The sequence below is a fragment of the Lonchura striata genome, chromosome 4, assembly GCF_046129695.1.
Source record: "Lonchura striata isolate bLonStr1 chromosome 4, bLonStr1.mat, whole genome shotgun sequence".
In the NCBI taxonomy this organism is placed as follows: Eukaryota; Metazoa; Chordata; class Aves; order Passeriformes; family Estrildidae; genus Lonchura; species Lonchura striata.
The window spans coordinates 48369213-48393218 of NC_134606.1; the positions used below are offsets into that span (position 1 = coordinate 48369213).

A 24006-nucleotide genomic window follows, 5' to 3' on the forward strand; every position below is an offset into this window, starting at 1 on the left:
AAACAATGCAATGCCCACAGTGAGTCAACAGTGTATATACCAGCCAGGCACAGGACCAGCCAGAGTTCATTGCTTAGTAGCTCTCTGTAGTCTATATTTATGTTTGTTTACAGTACAGAGAGGCAGCAGCAGTTAACAGCTTGGCAGGAGCAATGCTTCACATGTTTCACATTTGAATTTTGGGCTGCTGAGGAGGCACTAAGGAGTGAACACCACAAGGCACTGTGATGCCCCAACACCCTGTGGAACGGTGTGAATAAAACCTGGAAGTGCAGTGTGAGGTAATGACTGGTATCTTCTGCCAAGAATCCCAGAAACTTGCATCAGTTGGTACTTATGGGCTAAACATTTAAGTAACACAAATTCAGATATGTACAATTTTCCTCCTCCATCTTTCCTTGCTTTTGCATTGGAACAGAAACCTCATGCAGGTTGTGCCTTCCCAACTTTTCTTTTTCTATGCTCAGACAATACATACTTTGTTAAAACACTTTCTGAAGTCTGTTCTCATTAAATTACCAGCAGAAGCACTGATCAAAATATATCACAACAAGGTAACACCTCTAAGAACACTCCACAGGTTATGAAAGAAGTGAAACAAGTACATAGTGAAGTTTAAAAAACACTTTAACACTTTTCCCCCACACTTTTTGCAGCATCCTTTGCATGATCAAATATACTTTGAACCTGAAGAAGTCTGTAACACAGCTCTGAGACCTCCCATATATGATTTCCTGTGATCATAATTTCATCTAGGTATACAAAGGCAACTTGTCATTGATAAATTATGGGTAAGAATTTCTGTTAATTACTGCACGACCCCTGGGTAAATAAAAAAACAAACCCAAAACCAGAACAAATGAAGATTGTGAACTTATTCATCACATAAGCCCATAGCTACAGTAATAATTAGTACGATTGAAGAGTAAACCAATTGATAGCTATTGTTACCATCCTTATAATTGAAGTTAGCCAGAAAAAGGAAAAGTCTTAAACCCTGTGATTTTCTAATCATACAGTGACTGCTTCAGAGCCAAATCACCCTCACTACCAGAAAACAATTTCTGTTGGCTGATGAGAAGTTATGGCAGGTGGATACATGGTGTTTGCATGGGACACAAAACTGCATAGAAACAGTAAGAAAACTTAAAAGTTTTAACATGTAGAAGACAGCATAGTTGGGCACCAAACCTCTGCAATCAAGATTCTACATCATAACTTGTAAGTCATCAGTCCACTGGGACACCACTGCAGCACTGGTATTATTCAAGGGAGCAGCAGAATTCAGCTCCAGGTAGTTTAACTTGTGCATTTCTAGACCTGCTTGCAGCCACATTCTGAGCTACAAAGACCTTTCAGCAAAGAACTTCCTTAAACTCTCTAATTGCCACCAATAGTTGATTAGTTTCAAAGCAAAGTGGTTCAGCCAGAAAAAGGAAGCTTAAAAAAAAAAAAAAAAAAAAAGCTGCTTTAGTAGAGCATAATACTGGAACAGTTAAGTTCCCTGTAGTTTTACAGTTTTCCCCATTTTGTTTTCTCTTTGGATTACATTTGCTTGTAATGTAAATACAAAAGTCTAGGACAAAGTTTACTGCAAGTTCTCATTGCTTTTAACAAGCTTATTTCCTAATTGATAAGACTATTTTAAATGCAGTTATGCAGAGGGTAAAGTTAGTTTTACTTGTACATGTAAAACATAACCAGTATTTTCCAGCAATGTACATGGGACAACTTAAACAGATATGAATTACACAGGATGTGCAATGAGTCTGCTCTAAATGTCAGAAGTGTGTTAACTTCAAAGAACGTATTTCTAATCTCTCCATTCTGAAGCTATGCTTTCACTACTGAGTATCATGCTTTAAGGACCCTATTTTTTTCAAAACTACTTTAAAAGCTCTTGTTAGCCAAAACATTAACAAGAGCAGGCTACTCCAACTTTTATTTGTAGCCTTTAAATGCTTTATTCTCCTTCAAAGGCCACACTTACCACTGACACAAAGAAAACTGTTCAGAGCTGCTGTGGTCCTTCACAATAGTCAGAAGAAATCATGAAAATAAGGTCATTATTGGCTCAGATAGGGACATGACTCTTTTCTCCATATACTTCTTGCATAAAAAGCATTTAAAGCATTTCCTTGGCACAGTATTCCTGCTTCTTCAAGCTTTTTATTACTGATATACCATTCTGCTGGCACCCTAAGGCAGGTTACTTGAACCATACACCCTGCACCAAGCAATGCCTGCTTACCCTTGCCCCTCTCAGAGCCATCTCACCTGATCCCAGCAGCAGTCCCCTCCAGGTGCACCCAGTAACCTCCACCCATGCAGCCCAGATTGCAATTAGTCCTGCTCAACATCTCAGTACGTTATACTGAAGTCCACAGGAAGCTGAACATAAAAATGAAGAGAATGCTTTTTGGTTTTGTTAAAATAAAGCTCCTGCTTTTACCAGCTCAGAGTTGCCAATGCTCTGGTCAGATTCCCTGCTCCTTGCAAAATTTTCATTACTCTGAATTCTATTCCTTTTAAGATAGCATTGAGGAATTACATTTTGTCATAAAGAGAGAAAAGGAAACTTCAACTGAATTGGCTTCATTTATTAATCTCACTATTCAACTACTAGCAGATGAATTTGCAGTGTTTCAATTAATACAGTCTATGGAGGGATGGGAGACAAGAGTCATACACAGCCAAATTTGTGTTACTCGCAGGTTTGGCTCATAAGTACTAACTAATAAGCAAGTTTCCAGGCTTCTAGCCCAGCTGTAAAACCTATCACATAATCACAGAATGGATTGGAAGCTAATTGGCTTGGAAAGGACCACAATGCTCTAACAACCCTGCTCAGTCCAGGGTCATCAGAATTGTGTCCAGCTGGTTCCTGAATATCTCCAGTGAGAAGAGATCCCTAGGTATGCCAGAATTATCCTCCCCAGTTTGGTTACTCATATTCAGGTGACACTTCCTGTGAAGTGACAACAGTTTCTGCCTGTTGCCTCTTGTCCTATTGCCTGGCACCACCAAGAAGAGCCAGTGAGGGACACTCCACAGCATCTCTGGGTGATCTGTTCCAGTGCTCAGTCACCTGCATAGCTAATGAAAAACTTGCATAAAAATTCAAACCCAGGAGATTAAGTTTGAAACGGATGATCTTAAAGGTGTTCCCCTTTTCATGTTCTTTCTCTCTCTCACTCCCCTCTCTTCTCCAGCAAATTCCCATTCAGATGCATCTAGATTTTCTGTGCTCCTGTCTCACATGATAAAAGAAGGCCTTGGTTAAAGAGAAACTTCCAGCAAAACAGCAGTTTGTATTTTGCACCATGCCTCTCTGCCCTTCTCCACACTGCCACTGGATCAAAGCAAGTCACCTAGTTTTGGGTCACTTTCAAAAGCAAGACAGGTGTTTCTCTTTCTTTACTGATATCCTTCTCAAGTATTGTTTGCTTGCTCTCCTATTGTAAATGCAGGCAAACCCGATGGGAAGAAATGAAGATGTCTGACTCAATTCAGAAGGCTGAATGATTTCTTATTATAATTATGTTAAAATACACTAATAAACTATATAAAGGAAGATAGTAAAAACTACAAACCTACTTGTTCTAACTATATCTCTCACACGACTCGTGACCCTCTCTCTCGAGTCCAGACAAAGGTGGATTGGATTTGCCATCAGGTGCAAATCCTCACCAGAATCCAATCAAGCACTCACTCCAGGTAAACAATTCTCCAAGCATATTCCACGTGAGAAAAACAAGGAGCAGAAATCGAAATTGTTTCCTCTGTCTCTCTGTGCACCTGCATGAAAAATCCTGAGAGAGAGAGAGAAATGCACTGCCACACTCCCCAGGTTTAACTGTGACTTCCTCATTATCTCCTCCATTCTCTCACACCCCCAGGGTGCCATTATTATAGAGGGTCACCATGGAAACAGCTTTCCGGGAGATCCCTGTGCTAATTGTTATCTTGACTTTTATTAATCTCATACAATCATTTGGCACTTCAAAATTTATCAACACACTACTCTACAATAAGAACTCCAGTGCTCTGTCCCATTTCAGTTTGTACTCCCACAGCTCCAGCATCCGCAGGGAATATGCTGATTTGTTTCTGAAGGACCAGGGGACACTTTGGCAGTTGAGGAGTCACCACCAGTGGGAGAAATGCTGAGATAAAAGAGCTGACAAGACCTCTGTATGGCTAACAACAGGTCTCAACAATGAGGAAGAGGTACCTTGTGTTTGAGCTACTTTTTCAGCAGAGGAACCTAACCTTCCCCTAGAAACAGCAATTTGATATGCTATACTTTTAGTCATACATTTCCCCTTAACAAAGAGAAAAAAAACAGACATTTACATGACATTAGATATAGAGAACAAAATGTGAGCAAAATTAAATATTTTTCTACCTAAAATTCCAGTTTATCCTTCTACATTCACTCATTTCATACTAGGAGCTGAAAAATACCCAACAATGACATGGTGATTGCTTTATATTTATTGCAGACTTTTACAGTGATGGACAGCTGTGGCAGCAGCCCTCTGGCCACAGAGACCAGGCACGGACTTTCCCAAGCATTTTCCCAGGGAAGGCTGTGAGAAGATCAGAGAAAAGACTGAGAAACAATTATTATGTGCACTTGTTGCACCTGCTGTTGTGCACACGTAGAATGTGTCATGGAGATTTGTTTACCAAAGGGTGATTTCTTAATTTTACACTGGATAATGTTTAGATTGATTGACCAATTAGGTCAAAGCTGTATTGGACTGGCTGTAAGGGTTACTGAGTTTCTTAATAAATATAGTATAAGATAATAATAAAGCAATTAATCAGCCTTCTGCAATCATGGAGTCAATACTAATTATTACCCAGTTTGAGGCTGTGGCAACAGACTGCCACACCAGGTACATGGGAGAGAAAAATGACAGCTTAGGGATTCTCTAGTACTGCACTGAAAACAGTGTGTAAAAGTTATCTTCCACCTATGATTTATTCTGTATTTGCTTCCACATATTCCCAAGAATTTTTAATGGTTTCCAAGAATTTTTAATTTCACATAAAAGATTAACTCATTAGTTAACAATATCATCTTTCAATGACAATTCTGTGCTTCCAGATGCTCTGGCCACATGACAAGAAAAGCTCTGGATGTCAGAAGGCCACATTCAGGTTGCAGACCAACACAACAGACGTGAATGTATTCCAGTCATTCAAATCTTTGGCAATTTGTTTTTCCTCAGACATAATGATTACTTATCATTGCAAAATTATTCTCTGTATTGTGCAAAATACATATTCTATGCATTATTGCAAAACTATTCTATTTATTATGTATGCTTTAGGTTTGAATAAATGTGAATTAAATGTCATAAGACCAATTACCACTCCTCATATAGAAAAAAAAAAAATTGCCCTTTTCTGAAATTAAAAATAACTTCCCTTCAACTAATCACCATTCTGCAGTTTTCAAAATTTATTACTCTTCTTATTATTTTTGACTTGTTATTATGTACTGATGGTGGCACTAAGAGATGTTGCAGGCAGAAAGTCCATTGTCATTTATCTTGTGCACTGCTTGGAGACAGCTACATTTCTTACTGAACTAGTGAATATAAATGGCACTATAAATAGACAGCAAAACCTTTAAATATTTTACTGCTTTTGGGCAGTCTAATAGAAAGCCAAATGCTTTTGTTCTTTTTGTCACTTCATTGTTGACTTAGGAAGCTTTTCCATCAGATCATACAGTAACTGTCAAAAAGGGGAAACATTGCCTTCAAAGATTTTAATCTCAGCTATATTAAAAGAATGGTATAATGACCTGCAATGCCTACATAAATCTTTATCCAAAGAAATGGGAATATTATATATTTATTTTCTGTCAAGAGGAAGTCAAATCTACACATACTTTGTCCCATTTTTCTCACAAATATCAGCACAGCAATATGTCTGACTACATGGTGAAGCAGTTTGCATCTGATTTATGGTCACAGGAAGGTAAAGAAGGATTTATTCAACTTGTGTAACTGCTTGTTGTCAGGGATAGCTTTTCATCTAAGAGGACAGACCTGCTCAGAATCTACAGCCTTCTTCTAGATCCACTCCCAGTGGCAGGAGAAGGGGCAGTGAGTTTTAACATGTTTTGACTGTGGAGGAAATTAGTCTAGGTTCATGCATTAATCTGTCCCAGCATCCACCCTAGGAAGCAGGAATTTTTGCTCCTGACATCAGATCTGTTCCACAGCAGCTGCTCCCACCTCTGTGCACAGCCCATATGAAACGTGGCTCTGGGTGGAGCTGCAGCCTGCAGGGTCAGTCCCATTTGCTTCTTGCCCAGTGCTCCTGCAACATCTTGCTCCACTCTGTCCCTCTGGCCACCTCCTCCTCCTTCCCCTGCCCAGAAACTGGGGAGCACCTTGTAACTCTCACTGGACAGGAGAGAGAAGCTTTTCCTGACAAAGACAGGCAGAGGTTGTCTCCAGGAAATAACAAGGTGCAACACCTAATTAGTCAATGGAATTGCAAATAGAAGGGATGGCAGGGGAGACCATTCAGGTGACAGGCCTTGCCTAGCTGATAAGTACTTAATTTATTTGCATATACACTGACTTTATTATTATTATACTAGCATTACTGGTATCTTCTTAATGAAAAATAATAGAATTTTACTAGAATTAGGAATTCAGAAATTGAGAGATTCCAAGAATTTGTTTTGAGAGCTTCTCTATTAATATTGTAATAATCCTAACAATGTTACAAATTCTACAGGCTCTATCAATGCTGATTATTATAATTATTTGAAAAAATATATGAACTGAAATAATAAAATCGAAGCATGTGGTTTAGCTTCTTTTTGAAGTAAAAGCTCCAGGTGACTGCAAATGAAGCAAGAAACAGAAGTGTTCCACTACAGGTTACAGCAAAACAAGGAAAAAACTCGAGACCCTTGAGATAAGTTCCCTCCCCTTTTGTGCTCTTTATCTAGACTGGTAAATTCTCACTAAAGCTCTCTGTTTTAAGTTGGACACAAATATTCACCAAGTTTAGTGGGGGTAGAATCCCATTTCAGCTTCCCTGAACAGGTGACCCTTTTTACATTGTCCTGTGCTTGGGACCTGCAGGTACTATTAGAAAAGACACTGAAAAAATGGGTGAATATATTGTTATCCATAATGGGAGGCCAAGACATAAAACAAACTTAAGCAGCTACCAAAGAACACAATACATCTTTAACTGGAACATCAGTCAGCAACAAGGACAGCTTTTAAAAACTCCTGTGAGTCAGTGGTCTATTTTCCTTCACAGTTACATAAACCATAGTGATTTAATCCCATGCAATCAAGTAAAAACCTTGTTATATTTTTTTTCCCCTATGGAAGAGGTTAAAATTAAGCTGTTTTGGTGGATGTCAAAGAGCAACTAAAAAGTGCACAATCTTATTTTTTCACCATCAAAATATGACGATGGCTATTATTACTAATTGGCAATATTTGAGATAGAAAGCTGTTTTATCACCACTATTTATATTTATATTTGGTAACTTTATCGAAAAACGCCAGCAATTTAAGCTCTCATTCTTGTACTTGGGGGAGCAATTGCTATAGGTTTCACTTGGTGTCAGTATTTCTGAGGTCAAAGATCTTAAGCAACATTCTATTTTTACATTTCTATATTTTTATCCTTATGCAATTTTACTTTACGTAAAAAGCCAAGTTGCCTCTCAAGCAGGAGCTGTAAAGCTACTTCTATACCTTGCAAGAATGGTAAAAGACTATTTTCTTTAGGAAGGTTACATCTTGCTGTCACGAACATACTTGTTGAATAAGTAATTTTCAGCTCAAGGAGAACAAGTGAAAGCAATTTAAACTCAGGCATCCACACTATGGTAAAATACACGCGTGGCTAGACTGTAACAAGGACTGAAAAGATTACAGCTGTTTCTGACTAGTTAGGAGACCTAAATATCAGTCTGGACTTGTCTGAGACATTTAGGGTATAGTTGGAATTTTTTAAATTGAATGGGGGTAGTGCGGAGAAAAGCTGCAGAGGAACCTCATCTCTTGCTGCTTGCAAATTAAACTTCTCTAGAAAAAATTGCAGGACAGGATTGGACCCCAGAGAATTTGTACCAAAAAATAAACAGGAAAAGCCTGAAGGTAACCTTACTTCTTTTCAGAACAGTTCAAACAGTTGGGGTCTGCTTTCACACACACACACAAAAAAAACCACACAAGAATTTCTGTTTGCCCTCCTCTTGTGTTTGCAATGGACATTTTAATACAACCCCTAAATAAAAGTGGGAAAAACTACCTTACGACACCTTAATCATTATCTATAAGAAATGTAATAGAGTACATATTTTAAAAGGACATCTACTTTAGATATTAGAGGAAGACAATATAGTGGGGAATATATTGATTGAAAAAGTTGACTGGTAATGCTGACCAAATTTCAATTAAATAAGTATTGAAAATATAGCACTCCACATATAGACAAAAAATACTGCAGTCATTAGTATTATCCACTGTGTTGTAAGCAGTACTTCTCAAAGCTGTTTTACCACATGTGGTGAGGAATGAAGCAGGATTTGACAACTATATTTATATTCTGAGACTACATTATTGATTACAGATAAGATTGGCACATTATGTATCTTCACAAGAAAGGGACAAGGAAAAATATTCAAAAGTTTAAGCAAGGGAAATTTTGTCTGCATAAATAGAAAAACAAAATTCAGTTTTATAATGGTCAGGCTCTGGATTACAGCCCAGAGAAACTGCATTCAGTACTCAACCAACTCAACCAGACAAAGCCCTGGGCACTTCCCTTGTAATTTAAAGTTTGCCCTGGATTGCACAGGGGGTTAAACTAAATACTTCAAAATTCTAATTTACCAAAGTATGTCCTAGTGCTAAATATTAATTTTTACATTCTGAAAAATAACTGAGTGTTTCTTACATGTACACCCACACATACAATTTCTCAGTCCTATCCCAGAGAGTGACAAGTCAAATTAAATTATAGATGCAAATAAAAACTTTTATATTTGGAAATAAATATATATCATTTTAAAAGCAGAGCAAAGATAAGCGTGGCCAAAACTACACAGCATTAATTAGTTTTGTATTTTCATAACTATTTGGATTAAATCCAGTGGACCTTTTCTCAGATTAAAAATATAATCTAAAATAAAACATATATAAATAATATAATAAGAATATAAATATATATAATAAATATAATATATAATACGTTTTAAATAAATTAAATTTCAATTAAATGTCTATTAAATATTATGTATTCTAGTAAATATTGATAAGTTATATTACATATTATACTAAATATTAATATATCACTACAAAATATGTTGAATATTAAATATTTTTATATATTACATTATATATTGAATTATATTAAATAATATGAAATTAAAACAAATTTAAAATATTCTATATATTTATATAAAAATATAATATAAATAATAATATGAAATAAAAATATATAATATAAGATTAAAACATAGACCTGAGGATACATGAAACAGCACATTTCAATATTTTTCTCTCTGTCTTTTCTAATTCACAATTATTATTATTACAAAAGTCACATAAGAAGATATAAGAAGTACAGGCAAGAAAAATAATTTCTACAAGCTCTGAATATTTTAAAGTAAAGCAAAACAAACCAGGATAGAACACAAATAATACATTTGCAAGTAAGTCAGAGTGTATTTTAGGTATTTCCACAGAATGTTTTTTGGAATAGGCTCTCTCTGAGATAATGTCAGCTGTGCAGAAGCTGTCCTTTCTAGACAGCCTTACACTGAAATTTATTGTTTCCTGCACTATCTAAACCAGTGAAACAACTTCTCCCTTCACTGGACATTGATAAATCCTGCTGCCTAGGTGTAAGTAAGTTTTCATGGGCATAACAGATACTCTTGACTAAGGGTGTGGCCATGCATTAGTCCCTCATGTAAACCACAGTAAAGACTAATTGCTTTTATAGCTATAGGTGTCAAAAAAATTAGCACAAGTAGCAAAATCTAGTTTAGAAACTGTATGACATGTAAAAAAAAATTCCTCCCAGGGTAAAGAAGAGTGGGATTACATTATACAAGGCAGAATGGATCAACACAGGGGAAGGAGGAAGGAAAGAAGTAGCCATAAATTAAAACTATATCACACATAAAATTAATCTTCCTTTTTCTTATAAGCAGCCTTCATATTTACAGCTACAGATGCAAAAAGAAAGAAGATAATACTAAAGCAAACCATTTCTAGCAAATTAAATAGCCAACATGAAAACAACCCACAAGTATTTATGAATGTTTACATAAATAATACATGAAAATGGCAAAGCAAGCAATAAGAATGATTAATATCACAATCAACTAATTCTAAAAAATCACCTGGAGTTTCAGTCCTTGCAGTTACTTTCATCATTAAAACAACTGAAATTATATTGCTTTCAAAAAATAATGCAAGAATATAGTCTGAAGGAGAATATAGTCTGAATTATCTCTGAATGAAATATGGTTTTTATTATTTTCAGAATTAAATCATGTACATGGTATATAAATCACTTGAGTTATTAGTAAAAAAAAAGGGAAGGTATTATATGTTTTCAATGAAGAATTGTTCTCACATTCTAGACCTTCCTATATGACCCCAAATGCATAATCTTGCTAATAGGTCTTGCTACCATACATCTCTCCATTAATTTAAAGTTCCACAATAAGAAAAAAAAAAGCCCTTTGGTATTATCTAAATATTGTGAGTTATTGCAAGACTAGGACAATACAACAAACCTGAGCAATGAGGTAGAAGATTCCCTTCTGTCAGAGGAATAAAAACTATATATTTTTCAGTTCATTAAGTCCCACCTGACTGTAGCTATTTCCAAAGCTGCTCAACGAAGCTCTCTGGAATCAGACTGGAGCAACAGGATCCTCTTGAGGATGATTCAGCTTCACTGAAGCACCGCAGCCTGGAAGTGCTAACTCTGATTTGGCTGCACTGTGAGCTTGGACAACCAGCTTAGATGTAGAAATCCACCTTTCAGGTATCCAAAATCAAATAAGATTGACTTTGGTACAGCTACATAAATGAGCAGAGTATCTGTTTACATCTTGTTCTGTAACAGGCAATTGTATTTTTTACCATGCATATGTAAGATTGCACATGAGTAAGGTATGTCCTCTCTCCTGTGCTACATTAAGCAAGCATTCCTGAGAGACATTTCTGCCACCAGCTAGCTCCATGATAGTTTTATTTTTGATTAAAAATTGGCTATTGGTATTGACACCTGGCACCACATGACTTGTGCCTAATGAATCACAGAGAAAACATAAGGAAAGCATTAATATAAAGTTTAGCACCTGAATCACTGACAGCACTCAAGATATCACTCTGTTCAAGTGTCAAGAACCAGCTAAGTGCAGCCTAAGGCTCTGATAGTATCAATTATTTTACTCCCACTACACAGAATCCTATCTGTCAATCCGTACTGTGTCCCATTTTCCAACCAGATAAAAAGAAAAAGCATGAAGAAACCACCAGAAAAAAAAAAAAAAAACAGCCAGTATCAAATGTCTCAATTTTGCTTTCCTGCAAAACTCCCTTAATGTCCCTCCCTAGGTTATCTATTTGCTGTTGCATGGATGAATTGCACTGCAGAGCTGATGAGGACAAAAGGTTTTAATATGGCATTCTGTACAGTTTGTCTCCTACAGTTTGCAAGGAGCTGGAAAGGACTGACCAGAATGTTTATGCATGACTTGTAAAGTACCTTCATGTCAATGTGTGTTACAATGTTTGCATAAACAACTTACCTCTCAAAAGTAGAAGAAGGTGAGCCCCTCTCCAGCCCAAGCACAGTTGTGTTTGCACACTTATGAAAATAAGTTGTGTATTTCACAAGATCATTAGCAGGCAATGCACAAAAACAATTAATGAACTTATTATGAAATTCAGTTTCAGTAACTAAGTTCATGACAAAAATTTTACTTCTGTTTAGGAACTGGACATCTGTTATTTCTGTTTGAATTGGATAAAGGCAAGGTTTGAACTTGGACAATCTTTGAGGTCCCTTCCAACCCAAACCACTCCATGATTCTATGAAATGTTTCAACAGCAGAAATAGTTAATGGTATTTTCTTTTTCTTTTCCTTTTAGGAAATAAAAATGCTATAAACATTTGAAATTAATTCCCCTCATTGGATGGAGAATACAGGACATCACCCTGTAAGTTTTTACAATAAAAGTTACTTTTTAGTAGATTATAGCACAACTGTGCTCATTTCAAGCTTTATTGAACAATGGTTCATATAACTTTATATGCAACTAAGAGATTACTTCTTTTTCGTACCCAGTTGATCTAGAGATACTGCAGATAGATTAAGTTGGTTTATATTTATACCAAAATAATAAAGTAGCTTACATGAATTCAGTATTATAAAAGCTCCAGCCAAATCTTCTGGTGTTAATTAGACACAATCAGTTAAAAACATCTTTGAAATTACATCCAAAATTAGCTCAGACCCTGCAGGGAGTCTTGTAAACTTGTCACTGTGTCAAGTTGAAAACATTTACAACATTCAGAATTTCACTCAGTTCTTCTGTGATTATTTTAGGGATGTCAAATTTGAACATAAGAGCAGAATGGAATCAATCTGAACCTGCCAAACTTCAGTTCACAAGATCATCATTATAAAAATTGTTTTAGAAAAATAGTTTAGAATATCAAGGATATTTGCTCTTTCCAATAACTCTGCAATGGACCCAATTTTAAGCTAAGAGATACTTACTGGAGACCAGTATATTGTAATAATATTACAATTCCATTTATCTGTAATGTTTGGAAGGTACTTAGGCATTCTTAGGTACTTAGGCACTGCAAAGTACTCCTGTAAGCTGGCAAGAGAAGAGAGCACAATTTTGACCATGTGAAACTTTGTTCAATTCACCCTTAAACTTTGTTTTTTGAAGTGCAGATGCTAGAGGCTGCCAGCACAGTCGGGAAAAGCATCTAAAAGGAGTTCTCTTACTTTTAGCAATAACTGCACAGTTATTCAAACATGAATTTACATGAGCAGATAAATAGAGTGAATTTGCAACAGCACTTCAACCTTAAGAAACAAAAGGTTGTGCAGAAAAGAGAACTGCAAAGCGATTTTATTACTACTTATTCATATAACATTATGTTTTTGTTCATGCCTAATACCAAGGTTAACTGCATTATTGAAATGTGTGCAGCATTTGAATAACTGTTTACATTTGTAGGTCCAATATAGTCAGAATATTCTCCTGGGATAGAATATAAATGTGACTTTAGTTAGATGACTTTCTCTTCCTGAACACTCTTTCATTTTCTAATGAAGACAAATAGTGCTGAATAACTGAAATCTTCTGAACAACACTGTAATGTGTTAATGGCAAAAAAAAATGAAATCATTATTTCTCAATTTTAACATTGATTTCCTGAGGAAATTACAAAATGCGTACCTATGATATAAATTGAAAAGGGGTTACATATATCAGAAAAATGGTTTCATGAAGTGCTCTGTATGTGCAAAGCAAAAATGGCCTCTGGAATTAGTGGAAATCAAATTCAGAGATCTTGGTTTCTTTTCCCTTTTTCACTGTACCATCTGCTTCTGTAGCACCCCAGCCCTGCAGATGGGTTTCACACCGCAGGCACAATTGCACGTAACTGTCACAAGTGGACTGTGACGTACATTTTGCAGCAGGTAACAGAAAAAGGAGAGGGGTAAGATAAGCTATTTAGAGACCACAGACATGACCAAAATTTGTGTGACAAGTGTTCATCTGAGTTATCAAATTTCCTCCACCGTGTTAGTTCAAGAACTCTATCTTTACTCAATATAAATATGTGCGAGGCAGTTTGAAATGAAACAATTTCCTGTACCTTTGCACAGAAATGTAAACAGGAGGATCAAAGCTAGCAAGTACTCTCAGCATTGCAACATAGCCAAGTTTAGAAGAAATGTAACACCTAGAGTATCAACAGTACTGCTAAGGCACAGGTGGTAAGCAATTTTTCTAATAGGAAGAAGAGCAGCAATCAGTGCAGCAGAAATCAAAATCAGATTTCTCCAATAATTAGCTGGAAAGCTGGTAGGTGTCTGTATGTGGTTTATTACTTTGTGACTTGGGACGTTGCATGTCTAATAAATGTACTGAATTAAAAGTTCATCAAAATATTTGTCTGTCTAAAAACAGAAGATGCCAGCCTTGGAGGCTTTAGACAGAAATTTTACTGGCAGCTTTCTAGAATCTTGACACATATGAATGAAGTCAAACCAGAGGAAAAAAGCAACAGCTGAGCTTCCTGCTTAAGCAGCAGCCAGCTTACTTACCTTGCAAAATGTCAGTAAGTGCAGAGATTACTTCATGCACTAGTAGTCCCATAATTTTGTTTTCACTCCCTCCTTGCTAAAGTTCACATCTCCCAAGATCCCATGTGCATGATCGGGCTGTAGTCACAGACATGCCAGGACAGAACTACAGCTACTGCCATGCCAAAGATCACAGCACCTACAGTGAATATTCTCATTACATTTGTTACTGTTTAGAGATCTGAGTTCACCATAAGAAATCTGTATCAGGGAAGGGCTTAGCTTGCACAGTGACAGCCTCACCCAGCCTCCAACTGTTCTGACAGCAGGCAGCAGCAAATGCCTAAGAAAGATTTTAAGAAAACAAAGTTTTTTATTCTTCCCCATATAGTCATCTGGTCACATAAATCACTTATGGTGCAAGAAATTAATACAGTCACAGAAAGACTTGGGTTGGAAGGGGCCTGAAAGATCACCTAGTGAACTTCATTCATAAATTCTGGGGTTTGAGGTAATATCTTTATCATGTATCAGCTCTTGACAAGAGGTGACCTCTTTTTCATCTATGAAGCTTTCTAGTTGCTTTTCTGCATCCATGTAAACACTGGTCTTTACAGCAGATTGCAGCAGAGCTCCCCAGTCTCACTATACAAGGCACAAAGAAACTTCTGGGGTTTTTTTAATATATCTCTTTGTGTTTTTGTTTTACAACCCCGATTTCTTGGAAGAAAAACTCATACTTGAATGACAAACCCTAAAGGAATTATTCCCTCTTCATCTTTTCCATACATTCTTATTACCTTTCCCTTCTGTTTTTCCTTTTCCAGACAGAAAATTCCCGGCCTTTTGTTCTTCCTTTCATTCCCATGGTACTTAAATGGTCTTTTTATCCCAGACACATGGAGTGAGAAGGTCCTATCCGTATTGTAGCACAGGATTCTTAGTTAAGATGGTAAACTCAGAGGAAATCAGGTACAATTTCACTAGCACCCCATGTCCTTTTGTTAGAAGTATCCCTAGGGTGTAATCATTGATGGTTTGCTCAAATAAAAGTCTTCTGATTAAGCAAATATTGGGTCTTGTAGCACCTTCAGTGCTGGATGATGTCTCTACCTGCTACATAGGGTAAATTTCAACTTTTCAGCACAGACAGAACAAACATTTATGAATGGCAGATGACCTTCCAACAACAGTGCTGCTTGTTAACTTTCCAGGATTGTTTCCATCCCGAGACCAGTGGTGAAGGAAAATGCTTGGGATGATGTTTGTTCCTAAGCACAAAGGAACTAGGCAGTCTTAATTTTCCCTCTTACATATTCAACTCTTCCCCGTGCTCATCCTTTGGCAGATCAGTGCACAGTTCACTGGACACTGAAGGATGCACTCTCTACTCAGCAGGACCTACTTGCTGGGTCACTCACAGCAGGCATTCATTCAAGCAGTTACCTTGGCAAGGGAGGGAGAGAGATTCTGACAACGAATGGAAAGAATAATTTCCTCTAACAGCTCAGCTTTTGACAACCTAAGTATATTTTCTTATCACTGGCAATTTTCTACTAAATATACAACTCATGGTGCATATTCTTTACTGACTACTACTACTGACTAGACTGAAAAGCTACAGATAGAATGTACCCACCACATTCAGGTGGATCTCTTGGTTGTCTGACCAGAGAGGACTGTCCTTGAAAAATCAATTGGATCTTTAGGGATTTTATTCAATCTCCCCATGGATCTTTCATGGACACTTGAGATATCTTTAGGGATTCAGAATTCATTAGAGAAACATTTCTCCCCCCTTTCCCCGATGCCCAATCTTTGTTTGAAACACCTGACTGCAGAGACTTATTTTTACAGTGTTTTAAAGGCTTGGAATGTCACAAACTCTGCTCTAGTACACTGCAATAAGGAGGTGGGAGTGTGGAATGCCAGATCAGAATATTGATCCCTCCAAACCTCTGCCCTTTCTCTGATTAACATCAGATTTTTGTTTGTGTCAAAACTTCCCTACTTGGATAGAAATGGGTTTTTTATCCACTAACTGGAAAGTGAGGTATACCCTAATCAATTGCTGCCTACAGCAAACAAAAAATACTTTCACCCTCAACTCTTCCAACCCTCTGATTTAACTGATAGTTAAATTCATATTCTTTTATATTTGACACTAGTATTCATTAATTTTCTGTACATATACTTCAGTCTAGATTTCACTTAAATTTAATTGCAGAGTACCATATAAAAGGAGAATACTATTTTTTTCCTGATGATTTTGGAAGTAATCCTATCACTAAGCTATTAAAAATTAGTGATTCTTCTACTCAGATAAAAGTTAACCTCATAATAGGAAACAGTAAAATTTGTCTCTTAAGCCAAAAATATACTGAGACAATCACTGTTTATGCAACATATTTATTTTGAGGAAATTCAGTCTGATATCAATGAAAATATAGCAGATAGCAGCCCCTTTTATTCACCCCAATAAAGCCTTTTCATTCTTTCTACTTCAGAAAGAAACAGAGGCTTTGCAAACACACAACAGTTTAGGCTAAGAAATTTGAGAAAGCACACAAAAGGACATGAAATTTTAGCATAGAATTTACAGTCTATTATTTGCACCACTGAGTGTGCAAATTTCTATCAGATGACTCACCACTAAGTGTTCAGTTCAGCTCACTTTAGTGCAGTTAATTTTTGTAAATGAGGATCATATTAGATTAAGAAGTTAGGAAAGCAGATCACTGGTAAGATCACATACAATAATATTTCACATCATTTCAGGAAGGACTATCAGAGTTACCCTGAAGTTTACCAGCTTTATTTTTTTGTTTTGAAAATCCTGGGGACATAATGCCACAAGCTTTTTCGCTGTAGCAATACAGATGGAATTAGTGAAAAATAAGCCTATGAACAGCAACAAAGTAAGTATTGTCTATGCAATAATTCTGCCAGAGATAACAGGACATTTATGCTGTACCACAGGACTAAAAAGAAATTAGTTTTTCTGGGAAATTGTCTACATCGGATGCTTTTAAATTCATCCAGAAAAGCAGAATGTTCTTTGTATGACACGAAATCATAGACATTCATCAAAGCTATGCTATTTTATTCAAAATAAAGCACACCATTCCTCAAGGAATATTAAGGGCCTATAAACCTGGAGCTTTTTTCTAAGTTTAATAATTCATAGAATCACAGAATCACACAGAATCACTAGGTTGGAAGAGACCTTCAAGATCATCAAGTCTAAACCATGCCCTAAAACCTCAATTAAACCATGGCACCAAGTGCCACATCCAATCTTTTTTTAAACACATCCAGGGATGGTGACTCCACCACCTCCCCAGGCAGGCCATTCCAGTACTTTATCACTCTTTCTGTAAAAACTTTTTCCTAATATCCAACCTGTATTTCTCTTGGCACAGCTTGAGACTCAGTTCTCTGGTTCTCTCAGTTGCTGCCTGGAGAAAGAGACCAACCCCCACCTGACTACAACCACCCTTCAGGAAGTTGTAGAGAGTGATAAGGTCACCTCTGAGTCTCCTTTTCTCCAGGCTAAACACCCCCAGCTCCCTCAGCCATTCCTCACAGGGTTTGTGTTCCAAGCCCCTCACCAGCCTCGTTGCCTCCTCTAGACACACTCCAGCATCTCAACATCCTTTCCAAACTGAGGGCCCAGCACTGGACACAGCACTCAAGGTGCAGCCTCACCAGTGCTGAGTACAGGGGAAGAATGACCTCCCTGCTCCTGCTGGCCACACCATTCCTGACACAGGCCAGGATGCCCTTGGCCTTCTTGGCCACCAGGCCACACTGCTGGCTGATGTTCAGCTGCTGTCACCAGTACCCCCAGGTCCCTTTCTGCCTGGGCACTGTCCAGCCACACCGTCCCCAGCCTGTAACGCTGCAGGGGGTTATTGTGGCCAAAATGCAGGAGTAAGCGCTTGGACCTATTAAATGTTATCCTACTGGACTCTGCCCATTCATCCAACCCTTCCAGGTCTGGCTACAGAGCCTTCTACCCTCCAATGGATCAACACATACTCCCAGCTTAGTGTCATCCCCAAATTTACTAATGAAAGACTCAATACTCTGTGGGAAAGACATTTCTGTGCTGTTCTAGTGAGCTAGTGAAGGCTTCTGGAAGATAAGGAAGGCCTCATATCTCTCTCAAGGAATTTACCAAGGCTATCACGATGACAGCTCAGGGAGAGAGAGAAAAGTGTAAGCAAGAAGATCTGGAGTTTGATTGCATTACACAGTGGCGTGGCTCCTTTCACCTATTGAAAGTTTTATTTTTTGTTTACGACCAATGTGCAGTGTATATGTTCGATAAGTAAATGTAAACATCTTGTAAAACTATGAAAGCAACATGTTGCTTTAATAAATAAGCCTAAACAGCCTTCTGACTGAGCCCCAGTGCTTTGGCCGTATGGGGTTCAATGGCAACATTGGGTGACCATCCACCGTGATTACAACAGGGCTGTAAAAAAAAAAAAAGGAGAAAAAAAAAAGAGAAAAAAGTTGAAGGGTACAACCAGGCACCCTAATAAGTGAAGGCAACAAGAAGGCTGCAGAGGTCCACACCTAATTCAGCCATCTCATTTGAGGTGAGCAACTGGGAAAAAATAATGGAAAATAATTTATCAAATGAGGAAAAGACTGTTTTGTCCACGTGGAAAGCCTTATTGTAAAGGAAAAATATTCCAGCTTCTGATTATGCCTTTGTAGTTTACAGATATGGTGTAAATCACAGGACTTTGAAGCTGCTGCCAACACTACCTTTAGTATCAGGGCATGGAAAAATGTTGGGAAGAGACTATAGGATGTGATATCTAAGAGGGATAAGACGGTTGTCAATTTGGCTACTAGCTGAAGACTGTTGTATAAGGCATTGAAGGAATGGAAAGCAGAACAAGATGGAGGGGAGGAATTGGAGGAAGAGGAATTCGAGCAAAAAACTGAAGTAGAGGAACAGGAGGATGATGGGCCTGAGGCTGTCAATGTATTTCCCCCCGAGAAGTCTGCCCCAGGGATGAAAGATATTTGACCGCTGCAGCAAAAAAGGCTGTAGAAGAAGTTGAATTGGCCTTGACATCTAATTTTTTTACCAGGATAGATGTTTCTGTGTATGTGCAATTATTTATTCTGGGAGATGATGAAATACCATGCAGATGGTAGTGTCAATAGAGTGATGAATGGGAAGACAAACTGCATATTTTGGAATGGACATTTCTATCTTTCAGGTCCCAAAAAACAGCTCCAGGTCTTTATGAGCTTTTTGCAGACATCACTATCAAAGGTTGCAGATGCTGTGATGAAATTTTAGGCCATGATCCTGTAACTATTGTCATACCCGTACAGCTGTGGGCTGCAGCTTTTCCAGGAGCGCGCTGTGGGAGACAGTGGCAAAGGCCTTGCTGAAATCCAAACAGACAACATCCACAGCCTTTCCTGCATCCACCAGGAGGGTCACCTGGTCATAGAAGGAGACCAGGTTGGTCAAACACGACCTATCCCTCCACAGTGTAAACTGTGCCATGACCTTACCGGTACTGAGGTCAGGCTAACTGGTCTATAATTACCGGGATCCTGCTTCCCACTCTTTTTGTGAATGGGTGCCACATTGGCCAGCTTCCAGTCATCTGGAACCTCACCAGTGATCCAGGACTGTTGGTAAATGATGGAGAGCTTCACAGGCTCATCTGCCAGCTCCCTCATCACCCTGGGATGGACCCCATCTGATCCCACAGATTTATGAACATAGAAGCGGCCCAGCAGTTCTCGGACTGCCTCCTCCTGGATAACAGGGGCACCATTCTGCTCCCTGACACCATCCATCAGCCCAGGAGGACAGTTAGAGTGAGGGTTAGGGCTTGTCCTGAGGATAAGCCATCTTCCCACTAAAGACTGAGGCAAAGAAGGGATTAGACACTTCTGCTTCATCTCATTTGCAGTTTCAGTTCATCACTTTATATCAATTTTTAAGAGATTAGGAGCATAGGAAAACAGAAACTTGCAAGGAAGGGATGTGTGACATATTAGAATAATACATTTTTCCCAATTGTAGCCAAAAAATGCATATTAAAGTAAGGTTATTTTTGATTATTTGATTATTTGTAGTCTTATTCTTCCCTGAAAAATGTCCTTTTAAATGAGACCATTTAGTGAAAAACTGGTGTCTTATTGTTTTGTGGATCACATGGACTGAGCAACCACTTCTATAAACCCTGGAAGGTAAAGAGGAAGATTTGCAATGGTGAGGATTACTTACTGAGTTTAGATAAAGTAGAGCTTTAGGTTTAAGAAGATTTAGCGAGAAAATGGAACCAACCACAAAATGTCAGACGAAAGCTCTGTCTAGGTCAGTACACTGTACTCAGTAACACCAGCAGAAGATTCCTAAGGAAAAGTAGAAATAAAATGAGAAATATATTTCCCAGGAATTGACACCTAGCTTTTAGTTTCTTATTCTAAAATTTCCTGACCCCAGTTGACATATTTCTTTTAACAGCCTAGATAATTTTTTCTTCAATTAATATATGCAATCAGTTCTGAACACCATAAAACCTTTAGTGCCTGCAATACCCTGTGGCAAGGAAGTACATAGCTTAGTACTGTGTATGGGTTTTTTCCCTTTGTTTATTTTCAACCTGCCATAAGTAATTTCAATACATGTACATCAGTATTAGAGAAGCTGTGGAGAACAATTTTTTTTTGCCTTTTTTTTTTTCTTTTCTTTTTTTTTTTTTCCAGAATTCACCTTTGAATTTACTAGCATAGAATGGAGCACAGGATGGTTTCCAGAGTCTTTGAAATACCCATGGTTTTTTATTTCTCTGATAATAAATTGTTCTGACTTGTCACATCAGTGCCATACAGAGTTCTCTACCTTAGATGCTGTTGGACAGCAAGTCAGGTTTGAGTGGGTTATCTTCACAGCATCACTATAAATTATCATTGTAATCGACCACATTTCTGTCACCTGAGATCTCCCTTGTTCAACTACTTTTCTACTACTACTTTTTCACCTGAGATCTTCTTTGTTCAACTTCATATGTGAGTCTCTTCTCACTCATGTATGTGAGTTTTTGTAAGGCATTGCTCAGATCCTCCTCAGCTATATAATTTGTATTTTCCTATAATTAACATTTTATTATCTGCTTCAACTATTGTGAGCACCTCTTTCATCATTTCAGTACTACCTTCAGATTTCATTAAGTTATTACCAATACTTTCCCTGAGTGCTTACATAAGGAGACATTCAATAAAACTCTTCCTAATACTAATTTCCAGACAGACTGATGCTACTTGTTGCCTGTTACATTAACTGTTCTGGCTTATTACTCTAGCCCTATTCAAGCTAGCTCAAACTCAGATTCAACTAGGATTTTATAGGAATGTCAATAAAATACCAAGCATTGATTTTTTTTTTTAATCTCTACCTTTTCTCTGTCTTTTATATTTTTATCAAGAAGTAATATCACTTCTATTGACAAGGTACAATCCTATTTATGAAAATATGCAAAACAATAGTTATTTATAGTTTAAAGACAAACTATTAGACATATCCTCTGATATTTTTCACATGCTGAAACACACTGAAAATCAGTACCACAGAAAATTTATTGGAGGGTAAGGTTTCATTCCTGTCTAGATATTGAAATATCTTGCCTGAGCCTAAATGGTAGACCAACTAAATCTAAACCAGCCTTAAAGCTAGTTTAGTTGAACCAATATATCCTATTGACTACCAGCCTTAAGCATCAATTGCAAATGAATTGCAATTTCACATTTATCTCCTAACAAATAAACTGATACAGAACATAATTGAACCATAGTAGGTAACCTGTGAGGCTTTGAGCCCATTCCATGACAGTACTTTAAAATTCTTTTGTAATTGTAATAATGTTATCAGCTACTCTTTCCCCTTTGTCATCTCTATTGTGCGTAGATATCTAGTCCTTCCCTTCCTCTCCTAGGATCAACCATCTGGTTTGTGCACTCTTGGATCACACACCAGCTGCCTGATGTCCATTCATCTGAATTCTCTTCTTTCCTGGCAGATCAATTCAGTCAACCTGTTTAGTGGAAGGGAACCCACTACCACTGATAAATCAGCTCATTTTCTTGTCAGTTTTGATCCCATATACCAGATTACATTGTCTTCCAATATCTGTTTTCCTCATTTGTACGTAGTCATATAAAACCTCTTTCTACCTTCAGAGTGAATGTTCACACAAAGGAGAATTATCTACAGGGAATTTTGTGTAAAAATGTTCCACTCACTGTTGATAGCTCAGAAGTTCTCAGGTCCCTTCAGAGCATCAAATTGGTGATTCAGTATATGAAAAAAAAATCATGTGAATTTGAGTCATCAGGACAGTAGAGTGAGATGGTAATTGCAGACCACTTCAGTTGGGCTTCAACCTTTATCTCTATACTCCACACTAGTCCCTCAATCCAATTATTTTCACTAATCCCTGAAGCAAGCCTCCTACAAGCCTTCCATCTTGGAACTCCTAAACTATATTCCCATGCACTAACCTCGTAGCAATGACCCAATTCTGACCCAGTAGCTCCAACTCCAGCCCGTTTGGCCATTGAGAGGCAGAAGCTGTGCAGGGATTTTGAGGTCATGGGGAAATTCCTGCTGCCAATTTTAATTTTTACACAAAATGGTCTTGTTCTCTTTGGATGTGTGATGTAGGGTTCAGGTCACTTTTCTTACATTGCAAAAGCAGTGGGATCCCAGCACATAATTTCTCAAACTGAAGTGAATGCTTCCCGATTCCTTAGCTTTCAGTCTGCCACATGGGACTATACTATCTCTACTTATTAACTGTTGATGGAAAAAAAGGCATGACTGAGCTCAGTGTTACTGCCCTGGGTTGTAAGATAAGCTTGTATTCTATTTGCCATCTGTTGGAGGTTGGGCAGGTTTGTTATCTCTGCCAAGAACAATGGTTTGCTCCAAAGAGGTAATGGTTTGTTAATGGGCCATTGACTGACTCACTGCAGGCCTGGTAAAGTAACACCATCCCATTGTGAGGGGTCCCACCCAGAGGGGGAAGCCAAGCACTCTTTTATTGTATAAAGGGGTACCTTTTGGGGGACAGAGCAGCTCTCTCTGCAGGATTTCCCAGAGAAGCAGCTCCTTTGGCGGGATTCCCAGAGAAGCGGCTGGAGCGCGCTGAGGCGGTGGCGGCGGAGCTCGGAGGCGGCCCCGGCGCAGAGGAAGACCGGCCCCACTGCCACCAGATCTTCAGAGAAAACTATACCCTTCTAGAGATCACCACTGCAGCTGCAATTCATCAGCCACTGCAAGAGGAGCAGCTGTCATTTCAACCGGACTGCTACCAACACCCTGACTCCTCAGGTTGTGGACTTTATCACTAGTTTTGTTTGTACCGATTGCATTTGCCTTTTTAAATTGTTATCTAGTTTTCTCCTAGTAAAGAATTGTTACTCCCATTCCCATATCTTTGCCTGAGAGCCTTTTAATTTAAAAATCCTGGTAATTCGGAGGGAGGGGGTTTACCTTCTCCATTGCACAGGAGGCTTTTGCCCTCCTTCACAAACTCCTGTCTTGTCAAACCAAGACAGTTACAGAAAAAGCAATATATTTGGGAAATAGCTGCTAATCCTTC

General features: G+C 38.0%; 1 long non-coding RNA gene across 1 annotated transcript in view; it reads right to left on the reverse strand.

The window, feature by feature from the left end:
* Window positions 1-10919, reverse strand: part of LOC144246134 (uncharacterized) — a 67747-nt gene extending 56828 nt beyond the window's left edge. The window contains exon 1 of the long non-coding RNA XR_013339818.1: window positions 10886-10919. This is a non-coding gene — a long non-coding RNA (uncharacterized LOC144246134). The remainder of the gene's footprint in view (window positions 1-10885) is intronic.
* Between the last annotated feature and the right edge of the window lie 13087 nt (window positions 10920-24006).